We start from the raw sequence: 23,414 nt of genomic DNA on the forward strand, positions 1-23,414 counted from the left end.
CTATAACTGGTGTGAAACCTATGGTTTTTTCAGTGAAAATATATATATATATATATATATATATAGCGTGAATTCGACCCGAACGTTTTGGAGGATTTACATGAAAACCAGTTACATTACTCAAGGTCATGGCGTTTTTTTTCTTGCTCTTGACATGATCTGTCTCATAAAGCAGGTCTGTTTCGACTACTTTGCATCGAATATGGGATTATTCGAGGCGTGTTTTTTCTAATAGATACTGAAACAAAATAATACATCTCCGGAACCGAATGATTCGAGTTTCACATAGCTACGTGTTTGACTGGGGCTTGCCTGCATATTTCATCTCCACGGAACTGTAGAAAAATGCATGGGAGTAGCAACGTGTCCTTTCGGGGTTAGCTCCCACCCCCTCCCTCTGGATGCTTCGGTTGTTTTGTCGGAGTTGGAAGGGCTTGAAAACTCAAACACCTCAGAAAACGTTTCTCCAATCGCGCTGTGGAAGAAAGTATCGTACCAGCCCTGACAACGTTTTTCAGAAACTCGTTAGCGAACTGCAAGCGATTTGCGAATTGATTCCCACATATCTGCAAACTCCATTGTGCGAGGCGGTAAATAGACACGTATATGTATATTTTGCTGCAAATTAGAGATTTGCGGGCAAAAAATTGCTTCTTTCTCAAAGATCTGGATAGCTGTCTTGTGAGGCCAGACTGCTTATCTGACGGAATTCAACCTTTTGGGTCCTGTGCTGCAAGATTATGTACACAGCCTTTCTGGCAAGGTGAACTTGGCCTGTGCGCGGTGCCACAGAACTCCTGTGCAAACAGGTGCCTGGAGTCGGGCTTTTGTCTCCAAGGCGCTGTTATCACCACAAAACGGAAGGCAGCACTGCTCAGTGTTTGAAATACTAGCCCAAGAACACATCTCTTCAGGTACTGCAAACTCCATCAACAGGTGAGTAGATGGTTTTATTTTAAATTGAATTGATGCAGTAATAACTGAAATCGATTTAAAAGGAAATACGGTAATACATAACGTGCTTTGCTTGGTGCAACACACACCAATCTGTAATTTACACCTATGGTTAATATAAATTATGCATCAAATGGCTGTACATGTGTAAGAGCAGGATAGCTGAATACAGTCATAGATATTGTTGTCAAATGACATATCATTTTATCTATCTTGTTTATGTTATGTTAGGCATATTTGTGTAGGAGCCTCTGACATTGGTAAGGCCTTGCAGAACAAGCCCTTCGACTGCAGTCTGGTTGGGTTTGTCAGATGTAACGCCAGTAGTGAATTTGTGGTTCTGTTGTTGTTTAAAATAGGTGAATTTTAGTAGTTACTATTCATTCAATTCAATTCAAAATAACTTTATTTCGGATATATTGCAATCCATAAAAGTACGATACATTATACATTTCATTTAAAAACATCACAAAGTTACCAAGTCAGTATAAAATAAGTACATAAGACAGTAGTTACTAGTTTGCCACATTGAGAGGTTAAATGAGTGTGGGTGGAGATTTTGCCACATGTTCAGTTGCTGTCAGGGTTAATTGCCTTGTCCAGTATATTGTTATACCTGCTTGTGAACTGGAGTAAGTAGTGTTTTTGGTAGATATGACAGCTGTTATCTATCTTGTCTGTGTTGGGTGGGAGTAGAAAATATGTTTAACGTGTTCTGTTGATTGGTTGAGGAGTGAATTATTTGGTGGTATGTTGTATGGCGTTGCTTTGCTACATAATTATTGATCATCTTAAAGATGGTCTCGGTGACACCCTGAGCTACACTAAGAGTAGCTCTTTAAGTTGGTACAGGTACATAAGGGACATGATGTGGCAAATTGGTATTCCACACCTCTGGTGCCTGATTTATAAACTGCACTTTGTAGTATGTTTTGTAGTACTTCAAAATGAACTACAAAAACCACATTGCGATTATACGCCTCCACGTTACCAATACTTATGAGTGCAGATTTCGCCTCCCCAACTGTGGAGTTTCCACTCACATAAGTATACGTTTTAGTAGTAAATGTGGAAGGGACTGGAGGGAGTGGGTAGAGAAAGGGGTATATTTACTACAAAAGGGAATGGGATTAGGTAGTAGAAGAGGGTTTATGGAGGGTCAGGGAGGGGTTTTAGGAGGGATGTCGCCCATCCACAGAAAAGTAAACCAATTGCTTTAGACATATAACTTTGTAGTAAATTTACTCAGAGTTTGCGAATACTGAAAAGTAGTAAACTTACTTGATAGTGCAAATTACTCAAAAGTGTAAGTTACCAGTGTGAATTAGACCCCTGGGATTTTCCCACTACAGTCACACTTGATCTCAGCACAGAAGTTAACAGATCATATAAGCTTTGGTCAGAGGAAAATCAGTTTTTTAAGCCACATTATCATAGACTGACCAGGGCATTTTGCTGTGCACAAACCCTTTTGCTGCGCATGAACCTTTCCTAGATGATGTCACCCCAGTCTTTGCTAAAGCGTTGCTCCTCAGGCTAAGCATTTCACTATTGAAACATTTTGTTTCTAACTGAAGCAATTTACTTTCACAAAAACATTACTGTCCTAGCTGGATCACTTGCCCTGAAGACGAGATACACTTTTTATGTTTTTTGCCCCCTTGTACGCTGGCCCAAGACGTAAATGGTTGCTGCTATCATTGAGAGCTTTATTGAGAGCCCCTAGTGACAAAACTTTGAAACTACCCTTGGAGATTTGCGTAAAGAGCCGGGTCTCCTTCCTTTTCGGAAAAAACGTAAAACTATCTTGTTTCTGGAGGCACTGACCACAAATTAAGCCTGTCCATTCCGGCTCAATGCATTGTCTGTTGTAATTCTTTCCTCTAGAAGCGCGAAGAGACCTGATGGTGAACCTGCGCTATATAAGAACTAACTAACATTAACATTAACATTAACTTATTGAAGACTTCCACACAAAGCAGAACGGTGAAAGTTGTATCTCTCTGTCTTTTTATTGCATGGCTTACTTGGTGCTGAACTGTTGAGTAGTGATATTTACTTCTGTCTTAATTTTCTACATGTAATTTCTTTTAATTGTATTTGCTTTATTTTTCGGGTTCTATGAGTTATACCCAAAATAAACAAAGTGCTTCCTTGGTATAGAGGCCTGTGTTAGAAGTGTCTTGATGGTGCTGCGCATTTTATTGGGTGCTGAGTCATCCCACAGGACAGTGCAAGTACCGCAGGCCTGACAGTCTAAGATGAGAACACACAGCTATTATTGTTTTTGTAATAGAACACTGAATATTTGAGAGGGTAAGTCACATCCCCCACCGCACTTTGCTTGCTAGAAATTGTAGAGTCTAGACACAATGACAACACAGTCCTGTCATGCGCCCAGCCGCGGCCCCTGCAGGTAGGAGCAGTGGGGCCAGGTGAGGGGGTATTTCGAGAGACGACCATGAGGGAAAATTAATAAAAATAATTAATTTTCCCTTGTGGTCGTCTCTCGAAATCCCCCCTCACCTGGCCCCACCGTTCTAACCTGCCGCTGCTGCATGCACCTACCCTGCAGCTGTCACCCATGATCCTATCCTAGTGAATATATGACGATACAACGCGGTATGTCACATAGTGGTTTTTACAATGCAAGTCGTCACAACGACTTGCGCTGGAGGGCGCTGGACTTAGGAATAGTATGATTTACTATTCGAACTCCAGTATTCGTACAGTAGGGAAGGTATTGGAATAGAAAATCATACTATTCCTTAAGTTAGAGCGCCATCCAGCGCAAGTAGTTGTAACAACTTGCGTTGTAATGACCGGGATCTAAAGGCATTGCGATGCAATGCCCGCGCTATAATGGATGTCTCCCATCCCAGTCCTTATGACCCAGTTCCCCGCAGTGCACCTGGGCAACTCACCATGGACCGTGCATGGTATTTTTAAGTTACTGCCAGAGGGTAGAGTTGCGCCAGCAGGGGACAAAGTAACAAAGTAGCAGAGGGAGAAGTAAAGATTCTTATAGGGGACCATCCCCCACTCATACATCGCGGTCATGATTCACAAACCCATTGTCGCCAATAAACAAAACACTATAGTGAAAATGGCTTCACTTACTCCAGACAGAAACTCAAACATGAATTCCTGCCAGAAAAAGTGGTTTATTTTGCCTCAGATTTATCCGCCAAAAGTGTGGAGAAATCTGCAGCAGCGACCCACAGGCAAATGGTGAGTACAGTTCACTTGGATCAAGATGTGAAGGTTTGTGAGCATTCACAAACCCTAATACAATACTTTCTCATCCTGAAAATGGTCAGAGTTTTATTAAAGAAAAAAGACGGGAGTTAATTCCCTTCCAGGGAGGGAAGTGGAACAGATCTTCTCCAAACTTCGGAAAAAAAAAGGAAAATTAATTCCATATTCGGAAAATGGGAGCCCAGCAAACATATTCCATGACATTCCTGCTAGTAGGCTTGGAAGCAGCACCCGATATAGGTTACTGCGTATTCCACAGGAAATTACCTAAATTATGTGTGTCAAATCATGTCCCTATGGCTGGTAATCCCATTGAAGTCAATGTTGGTTAACAGTTTTGGAGAGTGAGGAAGGACCCCAGGGCAGTGTTCCCTATTAAAGTCCATGGGAAACATTTGATATAGTGGAAGGGTGAAAATTATCCCAATGTGAGTGACAATCTCCAAATGATGGTGGGTTGAGACATATGCCCACTGAGAAAAGTACATCTTGAACTGGTGCCAGAAATAAGCCAGGGAACCAATGCTCTAGCCCCTGTTAACCCAAGAGTAACTGTCAAGACTCCCAAACTCTTGTAGTCTGATCTTCACTCCTCTTCCTATAACAGAAACAGTAGGTGCTGCTATGTCTTAAACGTTTGTCCTTCATGGTTTTTCTCCCGCTTTTTTGTTTTAAAAAAATAAAAACCTAACGTAAGCCTAAATTGAATGGTGTGCAAATAGTGTGCAAATTGTGAGATGAAGTCTCTATTTTTTTATGGCACATGTGTTACTGCATCTAGATGATTTCAAAAATAGAATAGTAACCAGGTCTGGGTGTAGTTTGTGGAGTTTTGCTCTCGGAACTCCACGAGGTTACGGAGTGCAGTGTGAAGTGCCATTCGTGGTGGTCTTCCTGCCGCTCAGGTACAAATTCTACCGGAGCGGCAGCTCGCGCCCGCAAACTTACCATTCGCGATCGCGAGCGGGGGAAAAACTCTGCTGCACTACGCGAAGTGGTGTTTTCTGCACTCCGCTGAGTGCGTATTGCAGAAAACTCCGCAAACGGAGCAGAGTTCACCCCCCAGGCCTAATAGTAACACAGTCACCAGAACAAAGTAGTGTTAGATATGTGGATGCCAGTTGCCTTGAGAAGAGAGTAATTAAAAAGCCCACCACAAGCACTGCCGAACACTGCACCAAAGCTGCCAAGTTTTGAATTTACCATCAAGTCTCTTTCTTCAGCCCCCTAAACAGAGTCCTTTATCTCGGTCTTTGAGGTGCTTTTTTATTCTTCCTTTTCCCTCCTCGTTGCTTTTTTTTAAAACTATTTTCTCTTCCTCATTCTTTCACAGTTTTCTGCCTTTCTCACTCTCGTTCAAAGTGTAATAATGAAAATAAATCTTGGTCACCAAAGGTGAGTTCTTGTTCCCACCACCATGATCGGCACAATGTCGCATTTACTTGAGCCTTGGGGTGAACCTGGAGTAAGGGGCTAATCGTAGAAGGGCATGGAGCCCACAACCACTGCTCAGGCTGCAGGTCCCCAGATAATGGTGTGGGCGTAGGTGGACAACGTATGTGGGCCACTCATGTAACCAGTCGATATTATAGTAAGGCATTGCTCAAGCCCAGATAGATGTGAAGGTGAAGTAGTTGGAGAATCCCAAGATTTGGCCGCAGTGTGTCCGTATGGGGTTATCTCACTGACGCATACATATGGAGGTGCAACCGAGGGGCTGAGCATAGCTGCAGTGAAGGTTCTCTGTTCATATAGAACAATGTAATGTGCATTCGAATAAGCATGTATCTTTTGCAGTGCTCCTTAGGATACTTGTTTTTTAGTTGATGTGACAGTCACCAAGATTTTATGTAACTGAGAAGTTTTTATTTCTTCTATGACTTTTGGTGTTGGTAACGGATCACTTTGGATCTATGAGTCAATGTAATATGTATTATCAGTGACGGTGTAACTTGGTATTCATGTGGATAAGCTCTTCAGCTTCCCACAGAGGTGTGGTAAGTGTTATACAAATGCTCTAATAAAATACAATACCATGAGCATCATTACAAATGAACCAATAGAAAGTTCACAAACAAGAGCTGTTTCAGAAAGTAGTGTTTTGAACAACAAGTTAATTACATTATATTGGAGATGTGCCCTTTCTGGAGGGTAACCCCAGAGTTTTATATTCCGTTGCTGAACCTGTATTTTTGTTTGTCATAGGACTCTCTGCACTTTACGTCTGCTAGCCAGTGGTACAGGACTTGTGCTCGGCCCCTTAAACATGTACACACCTGATTGGCATATTTAATTTACTGGTGAACCCCTGGTATATGGCAATACATGTATTCATGCCCTGTAAATTACTAGTGGTCTGCAGCACTCATTGTGGCAAATGTAGCACTTCAGATCTGACCTTGCATCCTAGGCATGCAGTTTTAAGCAGCCATTTTGACCTTGCAAAATAAACCTATTGCTCAGCCTAAATTCTCCTTTTTTTAACTCTTATACCTCACCCCTTAGGTAGGCCTCTCAATGCCCATAGCGTAGGATACATGGAACTTAAAAAGTAGGACATGTATATTTAACGTTTTACATGTCTTGGCAGTGAAAAACATCTAAGGTTGTTATTCACTGTGCCAGGGCTGATACTCCCATAGAAAAGCAATCGGTTACATTATAACGATTTATAATGCTTAACTTTACTTTCGGAGCAGCTAGAAAAATAAATCAGAGACTGATTTTAACAGTAATTTAAAATTCGACTTAATGGTAAAGTCAGTGTTTATATTGCATTTTTGGAAAGTACACTTTTAGAAATTAGGGATTTTCTGGCCTAAGCCAAATGTGCCTTTCTGTCAGTGTCCCGTGTCACCTAACATCTGATGTCTCCCTAATAGTGTTATATGTATTACTCCCAGATAGTGGACAAATGGCAATGGGTGTAGGAATGGGTGTTCGTATCATGAGCTAGATGGCCTGGAAGGCTGTGCCCAGCCCTTTCCTAAGCTTTAAAGGATAGCCTAGGGGCTGTACCAAGCCCCCTCCTTATTTCAAAGGATGCCTACTCTGTCACTGGCAGATGCACCTGACACCAAGGCCTGCCTGTACTTTATCTCTTTAGTCAGTCTGGCACTAAACTCAGCGTGGGTAGAGCAACGGACCAGAACTAGTTTATGGGGTGTACACAGGCTTGCAGTGGACATAGAAGTGAACCCTAAAGACCTCTCCTCAGAACACTCCTGGACCAGTGAAGATCAGAAGAAGGACCGTCCTGCTGTCTGAATCCTGAAGACTGCCCTGTTGCTTGAGGAACCTGAAGGAAGACTGGAGCTGCTTAAAATAAATCCAAGACCCCTAAAGTGACTGCAAGGGTCATTTGACTGACCTCCTGTTTGAGCTAAAGGAACACCACAAGCTTCCAGAGTCCTTTTCCTGCAATTGCCCAGATGACCAGTACCAACTGTGCGGTACAAAAGGGGGTGGTGATGGACGGAGCATCTGAACCAATCAAACACTCACACCCAGTCAACAGATCTGGGTTTAATCCATCACCGTTCTTTAGCCCACTTTGCCACCTCAGTTCAGACATTAGCCATATGCACATCAGTCTGACCCTGTGCCTCATGGGAACAGTCCAGCCCGAACAGAACTGTTCCCATGAGGCACAGGTCAGACTGATTTGCATATGGCCAAGTCTGAACTGGGGTGGCAGAGTGGGCTAAAGAACGGTGATGGATTAAACCCAGATCTGTTGACTGGGTTTGAGTGTCTGATTGGTTCAGATGCTCCGTCCATCACCACCCCCTTTTGTACCAGTACCAACTGTGTGCACAACTCCTGGATCTTGCTGATGGCCCCTGCCTTCTGGAGTGAGTCCTAAGCACCAAGTGATACCGCTCAGGTCCTGGACCTTTGGCTAGTGTTAGAGTTTACTCCTCCTAGTCTGAAGCTGCAAGACGTGGTACTTGCAAACTTTTCACCAACTTTCTGTCTGGAGAACTGTCAGACACCGGGACCACCATTGAACCCATAGTCATTGACTCCGAATTACCAGTCTGCCTCAGCTTGCTGGTTTGCTCCGCTGAATGAGCTCTGACTTCTAGAAAAGTTTTGAAGCCTGAAGGCACTTTCCACCGGGATGTACCTGGTCCCTGTGTTTAACCCGCGCTCCATCGTGGTCAACCTAAATATTTGGCTATCACCCGGTCCAGCATCACCCCATAACTGTGGTATCTTGTTGTGCTTTTTTAAACTATTTTAAATAAACAAATTATAACTTTGGTTCTACTATTTAGATTTGTGTAATTTTACTTATTAAAAGTTAGCCTTTTTTCTACATTTGTTTGGGATTTTTCTTGTGTTGTGTTTTCCCTTTATTACTGTTTGAGTGCTGCGTAAATGGTTTACACATTGCCTCTAAGTTAAGCTCGACTCCTTTGTGCCTAGCTACTAGATGATTAAGCACAGGTTTAATTAGTGATGTTAGGGGTTCACCCTGACAAAGATCATGATTATTATTTAAGGTGGGTTTCCCCTCCCCCAAACTAATTCTCCAATTTCTTATACATTAGGTTACTTTTTTCCAATATATTTAAGTGTTTGTTACTATAGCCTTATAGCCCGCCGTAGATGGCTATACCAGCTATTAAAGGCCCTCTCCAGCGTTAAAGGCCCCGAGCCGAAGGCGAGGGCCTTTAACAAGGGAGAGGGACTTTAATAGCGGTATAGCCCATCTACGAAGGGCTATAAGGCTATTAGAACATTCTGTCACCAGTGGACAGAATGTTCCAACAAAAAAACCAAAGCCTTTTGGGAGCGTGAGGGGATTGGAATCCCCTCAGGCTCCCTGAAGCCTTTGTTCACAGCCAGAGCTGTGAACAAAGAAACATTGGAATGTTGGAGCTCCAGGCTTATACCGGCCATTATATGCCCAGAGCACTCCATTGTTTTCAATGGAGCTCCCAACATTCCAATGTTCTAATAAACTTTAAAGGTGGAAACTATGGTACTGCTGTGATTCTATGACACTTCGATCTCTGTCCATTCCCTTTCATGCTCACCTCCATCCCAATTGCTTTCCCTAGTTCTCTTCCACTTCACCTCTTTTACATTATGGAATTGACAAAAAAGAAGACCAGCACTAGTGCTAGGGGCAGACTCAACCTCAGGGAACCCCCGACTCTCCCTGAGCTAGCCACAGGCTGCACCCAGTTCTTGAAAAAATGACTTGCATTTAGAATCCTTCATCTCAGTGTCTCCCTGATAAGTGGAACATGGCAAGGAAAAGGATGAAGACAATGATTATTCTCTACACATCTAGTGATGCTTTTTTCACACACCAGAAGAGGAGAGAAGGTCTTTCAAGGTCTCCTTCGTAAGAGCCCTCAGGTCAATCGCTCACAGATCTCCAGCCAAAGCCTTGGCCCAGTATCACCACCACCAGTACTCTTCTGAGACTGAAGCAAAGTAGTGTCCAGATCAGAGCTTGACTCATCCCATGATGAGGAGGTGACTTTTCTTTATTATGAATGTTTCACCATAATTACAAAGTAGCACAGCCACACATTTAGCGGAGGAAAATCCTCATTTTAAACCAAGAGAGGGGCCTTAGAGGACACACTACTTATTTGTTCAGTAGATCTCCAAAACGCCCAGCTGAAAGCATTATAACAGGTAACTGACCTGTTACTTTTCTAAACTGTTGGACAAAATATGGGTAAAAACACTATAAACAATAGACCCGCTCATAATTTGAAAGAAGGGATTTAAAAAGATAAATAGTCATTCAGGCAAGACGAAAGACACCTATCCTGGCCGTCAGGAAATGACACTTGACCTCAAGCCCTGCCCCTCCAACTGGCACCGGCTTAAGAAAATCATTCTGTCCCATGGGCTTAGTAGTACTCGGGCTGCTCAGACTGTACAAAGTCATTGAGCAGAGCGCGGCAGGAGAGTGTATAAAAGCCATATGGAAACACTCACACTCACCTCCAGCAGAGAGAAGGCAGTGAAAGCCTGCACTACAATTTTCTCAGTCACAATAAGCCACCCACTATCCATTCAAAACACACAGGCACTCATCACAAGTTGGGTGCTAAGGAGGAGTGTTTACAGTGGTAAACACCATTACCCCTGAATGAATTATTTACCGCCTGTTTTTAATCCACCAAATTCAGATTGTTTTGCCTTTTTCCTGGGCCCTCCCCACTCATAAATTTCAACGAATATATGATGACATTTCGCATTCTTTCATCCCGCATACCATCACTCCGCATTTTTTAGTACGCAAGTACCATTACTCCGCAAGCCATAATTCCTCAAACTTTTACAACGCATATGACTTTACTACTCATGCAATTACAACGCAAATGCATGTGTGGTGAAGTCATATACTTTGTAAAAGTATATATATATATATATATATATATAATACATATGTTTTTATTAAAATGAAACAATATTTCTTTGAAATTACGTTATATTTATATCTATATTAATATTATATATATATATATATATATATATATATATATATATATATATATATTCATATATATTTAATTTTATTAAATTAATAATTACCCTATACACCCTAAAAACGAATCCCACCCTAGTCCCTTTAAAAACCCCAGCACCCTTAAACACTAACCCATCCTGACCCTAAAAATACTCCTGTACCCCAAAACCCAAACCTAGCCCTGTTCCCTATTAATACCCCTGTACCCCAATACCCAAACCTAGCCCTGATCCCTAAAAATACCCCTGTACCCCAAAACCCAAACCTACCCCGAACCCTAATAATACCCCTGTACCCCAAAACCCAAACATACTCCTGAACCCTAAAAATGCCCCTGTACCCCAAAACCCAAACCTACCCCTGAACCCTAAAAATACCCCTGTACCCCAAAACCCAAACCTACCCCTGAACCCTAAAAATACCCCTGTACCCCAAAACCCAAACATACCCCCTGGAACCTAAAAATACCTCTGTACCCCAAAACCCAAACATACCCCTGAACCCTAAAAATACCCCAATACCCATACCTATCCCTTAACCCTTAAATACCCCTGCACCCCATAACCCAAACCCACCCTTAAAATACCCCTGAACCCCAAAAACATATACTCCAACACCCCCAAACTAAAACCATATACTTACCATATACTTAAATATAAAAAACATATGCTTTTACCAATCATGCTTTTACAACGAATTTCGTTGTAAAAGCATGCGTTGTAAAAGCATATAATATATAATGGCATGCGTTGTAAAATTTTGCGGAGTAACTGTACCTGCGTTATCATGGTATGAGGAGTAAAGGTATGCGGAGTAAAAAATGCGGAGTGACGGTGTTTTACCATTTCAATGGGTTTGATCTTCCTGAATCTATCAAGGGAAATCTGGGAGAGTGAGATAATTAGCATGGAACTTGTAATTCTGACTCCTGTGCAAACTCTTCACCACATGCAATAGAAACAGTAGACAGACTCCAGAACAGTAGGCAGGAATCACCTCCATTCCACAGACTAGGTTTCTATAAGTCATGCCTTATTTTAGGACACTTTGCTATAGTGGTGCCAAGATGATAAGCCCCTTATCCACACAAACACATAGACAGACAGACACAGGCAGACATAAACGGAAGTCTCAAAATGGCAAGGGGCCAGATTCACAAACTGCATTTTGTAGTACATAAAGTAGTTCTATTTGTGCAATTCACTTTTCTACATGCACAGACATTTCCCCACACATATGTATGCATTTTGGTAGCAAATGTGGGAGGGACAAGGGAAAGTTGCTGGAAAATGGGGAATACATACTATTAATTAGTTTAAATTTAAGGGAGTTTAGGAGGGACATGAAAAACAAAACATGCACCCAAAATAGAGAAAGACAATTACAATTCACAAAATATACTCCTAAAGTTACTTTAGCCCTAAAAGCGTAAATACTTCAGTCGTTATAACTCAAACCAGCCTTAGAGGAAACAACCATGAAAACAGGAGTTCTGAGTGGAACACTCAGTTTACAGATGAAATTATGCACAATCAATCAGAAATCAGGTATAACATCAACTATAAAGATTACTGGAAAACCTGATGGTCGTGCATAAGTAATTGTGTTTAAATTCATAAAGTTGATCAGTATCTTGAAATGTGCACTGTGCTCTAGTGATCACACAGTGAGTGACAGTAAAATAGTGCACTGGTGTGTATAATACAGAATGCCAACGGAATAGAACAGTATTTGTTCTGAGTTAATAAAAATGTCCCGATAAAAGATCACCATCACTGATCTATCTGCATTATAGTCTGCTGCAGAAGGGTATGTCCACCATCATCAACGTCCCTTCTTTCAACTGACATGATCTGACGATCTTGTCTGATGGAACAAGGTATGAGGACGATCGTGGAAGTACCTTCCTGCAGCTGATCACTGTGCAATCACTAGAGCCCAGAGCACCATTTGCAGATACTTATCAAATGTATGAACACGGGAACCTCTTTTTTAAGAGATGTCTCGAAGCCCCTGGTTCCAGGTGATTTTGAGCTGACCCTGTTCTATATAGCCAGCCTTGGAGTAAGTCAAGCACCACACATGGCCAACCATGGATACTGCATCGCATGCTCATTAAAAATAATAGAGGGAGGGAATTATAACACTATAACATTTTATTTTATTATTTTCAGGTAATTATATTTTAAATTAATTTCCATTTAAACATTGAAATATTTGGTTTTATTTTATTTAAAAAATATGAACTTTATGAAATGCCCTAGTGTAAAGAGCCTCGGTATGAAAATCGATCAGGAACTCTTGATGACCAACCAAGTGTCCGCTGTGGTTGGTTCCTGTACCAACCTGATCAGGCAGCTACGTAAGCTCGTCCCCCTACTCTCAATGAACATGCTTCAAACCATTGTTTCAGCCACAATAGTGTCCAGAATCGACTACGGTAACGCGTTATACCTAGGTCTCCCAAAAAATTCCATTAATCTTCTTCAGGTCATCTTGAATGACGCAGCCCGTGTGATATTCGGAGTACCCAGGCGGGCCCACGCCTCCCCCTTGCTTTATAGGCTACATTGGCTCCCTATGAAGCATAGAGTCGAATTTAAGAGCATGTGCATCTGCCATAAAGCAATTCATGGACAGGCGCCAGCGTATATAAAAGATAGGCTTGAAATGTATGAACCTAAGCGTGCCCTGCGATCCTCCGACTCCTTCCTGCTATCCTGCCCACGTTTTAAACTGGCAACAAAAGGAGGCAGATCTTTTTCAGTCCAAGCTCCTACCATCTGGAACAAGCTACCGGAGGTGCTTCGTAGAGAATCCAATCTTCTCCGCTTTAGGAAATCCCTGAAAACCTTACTTTTCAAGGACGCGTTTACATCCCCGTAGATAGGTCGATATTTCCACACTCTTCCATCTTGTTTCTTGTTGCTGTACTTGGTCAGAAGCGCTTTGAGACCTGTCGGTGAGTTGACGCGATGCAAAACCCAGATACAAATACAAATACAGATACAAATGTACTGTACTTACCTTCAGAGATATCTCAATTTCCATGATGGAGGTCTTTGCTAGTTGGTAGATATATCTGCCAACTAGGCAGAACATAAATGCAGTTGTAAACTTATTCACAGCCCTAAATACTGTAAAGAGGCTCCGTCCCATTATTGGAGGAGGTGAAAACATGTAAGTCTACATTGAGTTGTAAATCACCTCTGGTGAGTACAAAAATTAGGAGAGATACACCTAGATGTAGTAGCAAATAAACACCTGAGTAACACATGAGTAAATATACATGTGTATATTTACCTTTGCAAATCGGGCCGAATATGTTTAACAGCTCTAAGTGGATTGTTAGACGGCTGTTCTTTGCGTTTGAGGAGAAACCTTATTTGTCAACATTGGTGGAAAATCAGCAATAAAGTTAACTGTGAATACAGCACAACTTCAGTGTCTCAGGAAAGTATAACCTTCTTGAACAAGATCTGGTTCTGACGCATTCAAACTTAACTCCCTCATCTCACTTTACCCCTGAGCCCTCATATCACCCTCACCTTTCTTTACCTCTACACAACCCTGTATCCTCATTTCACCCTCACCTCCCTTTACCTCTACCCACCCCTGACCACTCAAGTCACCTTCACTTCTGTTTACCCCTACCCACTCCACCTACTCCTACTCCTACCCACCCCAAGCCTTCAAGTCACCCTCATCTCCCTTTACCTCTACCCACTCATGAGCCCTCATATCACCCTCACCTCCCTTTAACTCTACTCAGGCCATTAACTCTCAATTCACCTTCACCCCCTTTTACCTCTTCCCACCCCTGAGACCTTAAGTGACCCTCACCTCCCTTTACCTCTGCTTATCCCTGAGACCTCATGCCACCCTCACCTCCATTTACCTCTACTCACCCCTGAGCCCCCATGTCACCTTCCCCTTCCTTTATCCCAACCACCCGTGTACACTCAAGACATCCTTATCTCCCTTTACCTCTACCCACACCATGAACCCTCAAGTTACCCTCACCTCCCTTTACCTCTACCTGCCCCTGAGTCTTCAAGTCAACCTCACCTCATTTTACCTATATCCACCGAGCCCTCAAGCCACCCTAACCTTTCTTTACCTCTACATACACATGCGCCATTACGTCATCCTCACCCCTCTTTGCCTCTACCCACTCCTGAGCCCTCAAGTTACCCTTACCTCCCTTTACCTCTACGCTTTCTCTGAGCCCTCAAGTCACGCTCACCTCCCTTTACCTCAACCCACCCATAAGCCCTCAAGTCACCCACCGTCCTTTACCTCTAACTGCCTGAGCCCTCGTCACCCTCACCGTGGTTTACCTCTACCCATCCCTCAACCCTCAACCCTCAAGCCACACTCACCTCTCTTTACCTCTACCCCCATGAACCTTGAAGTCACTCTTATCTCCCTATACCTCTTTCCATCCTTAGGCCATAACATTCCTTTTTTTTAAATAGCACAAAAAGTATGTTATGTAAAAGAAATAACTACCTGCTTGGTAAAGTACTGCATGGTAAATGTGCAAATACCTATCTGTGTGGTACTTATCTGCATGGTAAAGACTGTGTGATAAAGGTCATGCGTGGTAAAGGCTGCTTGGTAAAGGCTGTTTTCCGACAGGCAGGACACAAATATTTTTGGGACGGTCAGTTGTTTTATGACCTTCAGTATGTTTGGTGGGCGCCTTTGCCTCTTTGATGATTTGCCCTCTTCCCCTAGACTATACACTCTATCTCTCACCTGAGGCAGCACATGCTCTGTCACTTGCTAGGCCTTGTGTTTACTTTGGGGGATTCAGAGCCCAACCATTACTTACCATTGGTTGGCTTCTTCTCCATTTTTATTTTCTTGCTTTTCTGGTCAGCGAATGCCAGCTGCACTTGCTCTCCATATGTTTGTCCCTATCCTGTAACATTGTCCAAGTATTGCTTCTGTTGCCCAGTGTCCTTCCACTACTTGCAGGTTTCAGAGTTACCCTTTTTCCTTTTTCTTGCACCACCTCCCGCCCTCCCCCGCATTGTTCCTTGCCCTACCTCTGCCCTCCTCCCTTGTTATTGCTTATCCAGTCTGCCCCTCTCCTTTTGTTGATTGCCAGGTCCACTCTTCCGCCCCTCCCTCTTTGTTTCTTACCCCATCCAACCCCTTCAGAAAAATCACCCAAAAGTCACACCAATGGGTGTCAAAATGCTGCAGAGAATAATCCCACACAAAAAAAAGAATCACTGTCCCTCACAGTCAGCGTGGCCACTTCATAGGAAGGCGGCACAGGTGATATCATTGGTGGTTACGTGACTTGTAGTGTGGCGTAAATGGAGCAGAGGTGGACATAGACAAATTGGAAGGAGCTAAATGCTAAAGATTTGCATATAGGCCATTTGGAAACAAATACATTAATGGATGTGTAGGGATGGATTTTGTAAAGGATATTGAAAGGCAAAATAAATACCTGCAGAGGAACATTTCCTTTAATGGCACCACGTCTAAGCTCTATCTGTATGACTTAATTTACTATATAATGCAAAACCAAAGGGGACGATGGACGGAGTGTTGAACATTGCAAGCACTCACCCCCAGTCAACTGATCTGGGTGTAATCCATCATCATTCTTTAGCTCACTCTGCCACCCTAGTTCAGACATGGTCATATGCAAATCAGTCTGACTCTGTGCCTCATGGGAACAGTCCAGCCCGAACTGCCAAGCCATGTCCTCCCTGAACCGGGAACAAGCATCCTGGGACCGGTTTATGGCTAATCAGCTGTCATCAGCCAGGCTAGCTTGAATCCAGTGGCAAAGTGAGCAAGGGACCCACGTCTGGGCATACCTTGCCAACTTAGGGCGAACAAAGCAAAACTAAAGGGGATGATGGACGGAGTGTTGAACATTGCAAGCCCTCACCCCCAGTTAACTGATCTGGGTTTAATCCATCATCATTCTTTAACTCACCCCGCCACCCCAGTTCAGACGTGAGTCCCCTGCTCTCCATGCCACTGGAGTCAAGCTATCCTGGATGATGAGGGCTGAAATCCCGAAACTGGTCCTAGGATGCTTGTTTTCAGACCAGGGAGGACCTTGCCTGGCAGTTCAGGCTGGACTGTTCCCATTGGGCGCAGGGTTAAGACGGATTTGCATATGGCTGGGTCCAAACTGGAATGGCATGGTGAGCAAAAAAACAATAGATTTAGGCCCAGATCTATGTACTGGGGTGAATGTATGACATTGTTCTGCATTCTGTCCATCAATTGTTCTTTTTGCATTTGTCATCCCGAGTGGGACGGGTATGCTCAGATGTGTGTTTCATGCTCTCCATGCCACTGGAGTCAAGCTATGCTAACTGATGAGGGCTTAAAGCCCAAAACCGGTCCTAAGATGCTTGTTTTCAGTCCAGGGAGGACCTGGTGTGGCATCCTTGTCCTGTGTGTCTCTGCCTCATGACACAGCTGCGCTGATGTCATGAGACACTGGATTCTCTGATGGAATGTTATCCTTTGATCACTAAGCAGTTGCTATCCTACTTTATTGCTGGCTGGATGTTCACCTGTGGATGGGATCTTTTCTTCAAATAAACCTCTACTTTTTATCTTCAATTTGTGGATCCTTATTTTACATTTGGCGACGCAGGATGGGAAGAAGAAGATAAGATCTCAACACCTATCTCAAGATTTTTTTTTTTTAAAAAAAGAACTTGTTCCTTTTGAAATTCCTGATACTTGGAACAACCTGAGATACTTTGGTGACATTCAACTTTCAAGATGGAAGATATTTGATTTACCTTGGACTGGATTTTAGGACTGCATCTTAAAACAAAAGAAACTTCCATTTCCACTTTCAGGGTAAGAAGAATTCAACTTAATTTTAGCAAGAAAACAAACCACTTTGTTTTCTTCCTACATATTTCTAATGGTATAACCTAGCGGTGTTAACTTTTTTGAGCTTTATTGGCTTTTTAATTACTACTTTGGACACTTTTGCGACTATTTTATACAGCGCATTCGATCTCTGCAAGTTGCATCTTTCGATTCTCCTACCTGCCAACGTCCTCGCAAGCGTCTCCACGAGCGAGCGTCCTCACGAGCGAGCTGCCTCTTGCAAAAGAACGCCATTGCCAGAATATCGAAGCTTTAGAAAACAAACATCTTGCTTCGCCTCGCTTCTGGACTCTTCGCAAAGCCGGCCGGGAGGCACGCAAACGTGCCGCAAGGCATCCTGGGAGTCACGCAAACGTGGACGCCATCTTGGATTGGTGAATTCTTCGGTTTTCACCTCACAACATACGCGTTACTCTGTAAACGCGTTATAAACACCGCTGGTCATCGCTATTCTTCCATTTTACCCTGAACTTTTGTTATCATCACATTTATGGTACAAACTTTGCCAAGTTCTCTCAACGATTTAAAGGTACTGTTTTATTTAATTCTTTCTCCTGACACACTCACTGGGAACTCCTGTTGTGTATTCTACCGCTGTGACACACACACAATTTAAGCAAGCTGTTGTGTGTCCTGCCACTTGCTCTTGTGTGTCCTACCACTGTGACACACACACATATTAGACAATCTGATATTAGTCAACCTGTTGTGTGTCCTGCTACTGTGACACACACACATTGTAATTGGATACACTTACTTGGAACTGACTTTGTGTGTTCTACTGTGACACACACACATAATAGACATCTCTTTTCTTATTTTCATTTTGTGCTCTATTTCTTTTTGGTTAACAACAACATGCAAAATGTCACTGCTCCCCCTTTCTTTTTGTCCTCACCTGGGGATCCTCCTATTAGATGGAAAAAATGGCGTAAAGTGTTTGAAAGGTATGCAAGGGTGTGTGGTTCTAGCTTGAGTGCTGAAAGGAAGACAGCCCTACTTTTACACTGTTTGGGGGCAGAAGGACAAGAGGTATTCGATCATTTGCCTGACATTGATGACAGTACTTTAAATGAATACGAAATTTGTATTGCAAAACTAGATGAGCATTATCTTCCTAGAGTCAGTACAATTTTAGAAAGATATCATTTTGGTCGAAGAACACAAATGGAAGAAGAAACCATTGAGAACTATATTACAGCTTTAAGGAAACTTGCTTCCTCATGTAAGTTTGGGGCAAGTCTTGATGAGCATATTAGAGATCAGTTCATGCTTGGGTGTTATATTGAAAAGGTGAGAGAAGAATTGTGGCAAAAGGATGAACCTTCTTTAGAGGAAGTTCTTACTATTGCTAAGAGGATAGAACATTCTATTAAATGTGTAGAAGTCATCAAAAAGAATGGTGACAACAAAACTACGAAAGAAACTGTGAATGTTGTGAAATCTACTGCTAGAACAAGTGAAAATCAGCAAAAAGACTCTAAAAATGAAAATGTTTCCAACAAAATTCCGTATAAAAAAAAGGAGAACACTTTGGATTTCTCCCAAGTAAGATGTTACAGATGTGGTAAAATGGGGCATTTTGCCACAGATAGACAATGTTCTGGTTGGAAAGCTTATTGTAGTAAGTGCAAAAGGAAAGGACACTTCACCTCATGTTGTAAAGGGGGAAACTATAGAGGTAGAGTGAATGAGATATTTTATGATTTTGAAAATGAAGATAATCTAGATGAACACCTAGATTGTGGGCAAATTTATATTCAAACTGTAAGTGCTGAGGAAGCAAAGAATTCCCCTTGTGATGAAATTTTGGTGGAAGGTTATCCCACCAAAGTTTTGTTCGATTCTGGGGCAAAAATTACTATTGTAGCAAAAGATTTTTTTTTGAGTAAGTTGGGACATAAACTTGAGCTCTCACGCCCCGATATAAGACCATTTGGTTATGCTGGTCAACCCATTAAACTACTTGGGGTTTTTGAAGGTATGATTAATTATAAGAATAGGTTGGCCAAGGCAAAAATTTATGTTTCTCAAAAAGGAGATAGCATAATAAGCTGGTTTGCTCTTAAAGATTTGGGTGTTATGCTTGATCCAAACTCAACACCTCCTATTCTTCTAAAACAGCCCTTTCCCTGCACACCTCAGATTGTTTCAGTAGTTTCTTGTGATTTCACTAGTGAACTGAAAGCCAGATTTCCTAAAGTTTTTTCGGAAAATTTAGGATGTCTTAATGACTATTGTCATCGTATCATCTTGAAGAAGGATGCTGTACCTGTCTGCTGCAAAGTGCGAAATGTACCTGTAGCAGTCAGAGAACAAGTTAAAGATGAACTTGATAAGCTGGTCAAGGGAGGCATCATAGAAACAGTAGAAGGAACGGAGTGGGTTGCCCCGATTGTCGCAGCCAAGAAATCGGACAACTCTCTCCGTCTCTGTGTTGATTTAAGAGAACTCAACAAGTGTGTAGTTACTGATCATTATCCTCTACCCAAGATTGCGGACATGCTTATGCTACTTAAAGGTGCTAAAATTTTCAGCACCATTGATCTAAGGTCCGCGTACCATCAGATTAGGTTGGAAGAAGATTCGAAAGACTTAACCTCTTTTGTGACACCTTATGGCACTTTTAGGTTCGTTAGACTACCATTTGGTTTAGTGTCAGCCGCATCGGTTTTTCAGAGGGCATTAGAGAAGGTCTTAAAAGGTTTACATGGTGTTAGAGTCTATCAGGACGACATTCTTGTGTTTGGCATAGATAATCCTCAACATGATTTTAGGCTATTTGCTGTTCTAGGGAGGTTGTGTGATGCAGGTTTGACTGTCAAGATTGAGAAGTGTAAATTTAGAAAAACTTCCATTGATTATCTAGGTCACACTATTACAGAAGGAGGAATTTTGCCTAAGGAAAATCTGATCTCTACAATTTCTAAGATGTCTCCCCCACAGAACAAGGAAGAGTTGATGAGTTTTTTGGGACTTGCTGAATATTATAGCAAGTTTGTGAAAGACTTTGCCTCTTTGTGTGCCAATATGAGGTATTTGTTGAAGAAGGGTGTAGATTTCATTTGGGGAGAGAAATGTCAGCGTGAGTTTGAGGTCATCAAGGAGAGGCTAGCTTCTGCTCCGAAATTGAGCAGTTTTGATCCTTCTGAGAAATCTATTTTGATTACTGATGCAAGCCTGAAAGGTTTAGGTGCGGTGCTTGTACAGAAATTTGAGGGCATTGAGAGGGTCATTCTTTTCTTGTCAAGGAGTTTAAAGGGAGCTGAAACTCGATACTCAGTGATTGAGCGTGAAGCTCTTGCTGTTTACTGGTCAGTCAAGAAGCTTAAAAACTTATTGTGGGGAACCAATTTTGAGGTCAGGACAGATCACAAGCCGCTTTGTGAAATTTTAAAGAAAAAAGGTATAGATGCGGTGTCTGGTAGAATCACAAAATGGGTTGTTGGTTTACAGGATTATGATTTTAGTGTAAAGTACCTACCTGGAGTAGAAAACAAAGTGGCTGATGCTTTGTCCCGCCTTGTTCCCAGTTCTGAGGTTGAGGATGAGGAAGATTGTGATGTTGATGATGAGATGGTTTGTGTTGTAGAAGAGGCTGTCATTGATAAAGAGAGGTGGTTGAAGATGCTTCAGGAAGATTCGACTCTGGTAGAGGTACTTAAACTCCTAATGACAGGATGGAAGATTAAACCCAAATGTAATGAAGGTCTTGAGAAATTTTGGCATGTCAAGGATCAGCTTTCTGAACAAGATGGCTTACTTTTTAGAGGAACTAGATTGGTTCCACCCCTAGCTCTTCGGGATGAGCTTATGTCTTTAGCACATATCGGTCATTTAGGAATCTCTAAGACTAAGGAGATTTTAAGGAGCTCATATTGGTGGCCAAATATGGATTTGGAAGTAGAGCGCAAAGTTAGGGATTGCATTGACTGTGCTCTTAGTGAGAAGGTAGCAAAACCTAAAGTCCAACCCATGGTGATTAGAGACAGACCGGATGCGCCCTGGAAAGAAGTGGGTTTGGATATTTTGGGGCCTATTACATCAGCTGGTTGTGAGTGGTATGTTCTTGTTCTTGTTGATTTCTTTTCTAGATGGCCAGAAATTGCCATAACTCGTGGTATCGAGACTAGGCATGTGGTGGATTTTTTAACTAAACTTTTTGCTAGAGAGGGCATCCCTAACGCCATCCTCACAGATAATGGTCCCCAATTAGTCTCTAAAGAGATGGAAAATTTTCTGTTAGAGCAAGGAGTTAAACACAAAAGGTCTTCCCTTTACCACCCAGAAACCAACGGTATGGTTGAGAGATTTAACCGTGTCCTTAAAGAGACTATTAGAATGGCTAAGTCTGCTGGCACAGATTGGAGAACAGATGTCTTTAAGAAGGTTAAGGTTTACAGGTTATCTCCCCATGCCGTTACTGGAAAGACTCCTTTTGAACTTTTTAGATCACGCACTCCTAATACCCTTGTGGTACCGGCATGGGTCAATGACTTGCAACCACCTCCTCGTGATGACTCTGATGAGTGGATGTTGCGTGAACTTTCTAGAATTGAGTCTAGAAAAAGGATGTTTGATGAGAGACATTCTGTTAAGGTCACACCTGTTAAAGTGGGAGATTGGGTACTTATTAAGAATCCCTGCAAAAACAATAAGGCTCTTTCTGCTACCTTTAAGAAGCCTATTCGTGTCATCAAAGTTTTCAAGAACACCATCAAAACTGCTGATCATCGTGTTTGGAATTTGAACAGGGTGGTGGTGGTTAGCAATGATCTTGTGGAAGCTTCTTGCAGTCGTCATTCTCAAACTCCTGGAGTTGAGTCCTCCTCACTTCTTCGCAAGTCTGCAAGGGTTTCTCATTCTCCTAAATATTTAAAAGACTACGTCACTGTGTGATTAATGTTTTAGCATTGTTTTGTTTTCTCTTATAATTTTCTTGTTGTTGTTAGAAGGGAGATGTGTGGCATCCTTGTCCTGTGTGTCTCTGCCTCATGACACAGCTGCGCTGATGTCATGAGACACTGGATTCTCTGATGGAATGTTATCCTTTGATCACTAAGCAGTTGCTATCCTACTTTATTGCTGGCTGGATGTTCACCTGTGGATGGGATCTTTTCTTCAAATAAACCTCTACTTTTTATCTTCAATTTGTGGATCCTTATTTTACACCTGGCCTTGCAGTTCGAGTTGGACTGTTCCCATGAGGCACAAAGGATTTTTCAGCCCCAACTAGCCTTCCATTCCAGGCAAAAAAATGAGTTTTTTAATTACTAACATTGTACACCAGGTTTGCGTCACAAAACTGACACAGACCTCACAAAATGATTATTTGAGATTTACTTCCCAGTGTTGCATTACTTTGCATCAAGGGGGTGGGTTTTTCTATATGGTTTTGACACAAAGCCCTATCAACCAACAATGGTACGGAGGGCTTTGCACTGAAAAATACCCCTTCTTCCCCCCCCCTCTTTGGTGGGTAGATGTAATGTAATTAAGATTATATTTTTCCCAAAACTTTAATATTTGTTTAGAGATATACCTCTAGAATTTCTAGCGAATGGTTGAAACTATTTAATGGTATATTTTCTAAATTTTTATGGGCCTACTCTAGTCAAGAAGAGCATTGACATGTTTCTCAGTTTCAAAAGAGAGGGGGTGTGAGCCCTTCTGAATCTTTAGATATATTATTGGGCTACTACTCTACAATATTGCACTATCCTACTACAAAAGCATCCTGGAGGAGTGGTTTTGAATTGCTAATTGGTGTAGAGGCATGGGGTTGTCCTTGATGACAACTGAAACTTGGCTA

The 23,414-nt window shown here is 42.2% G+C and overlaps 1 protein-coding gene across 3 annotated transcripts in view; it reads left to right on the top strand.

The window, feature by feature from the left end:
* The first annotated feature begins 426 nt into the window (after positions 1–426).
* Positions 427–23,414, top strand: part of KCNE2 (potassium voltage-gated channel subfamily E regulatory subunit 2) — a 159,282-nt gene continuing 136,294 nt past the window's right edge. For 2 of the 3 annotated variants that reach the window (XM_086935356.1, XM_086935359.1), the window contains exon 1: positions 427–936. The gene's annotated coding sequence lies outside the window, so the exon portion shown is untranslated. The remainder of the gene's footprint in view (positions 937–23,414) is intronic. The other variant, XM_086935361.1, reaches the window with a different exon arrangement.

The sequence above is a fragment of the Lissotriton vulgaris genome, chromosome 8 (genome assembly GCF_964263255.1).
Source record: "Lissotriton vulgaris chromosome 8, aLisVul1.2, whole genome shotgun sequence".
NCBI classification, from domain to species: domain Eukaryota; kingdom Metazoa; phylum Chordata; class Amphibia; order Caudata; family Salamandridae; genus Lissotriton; species Lissotriton vulgaris.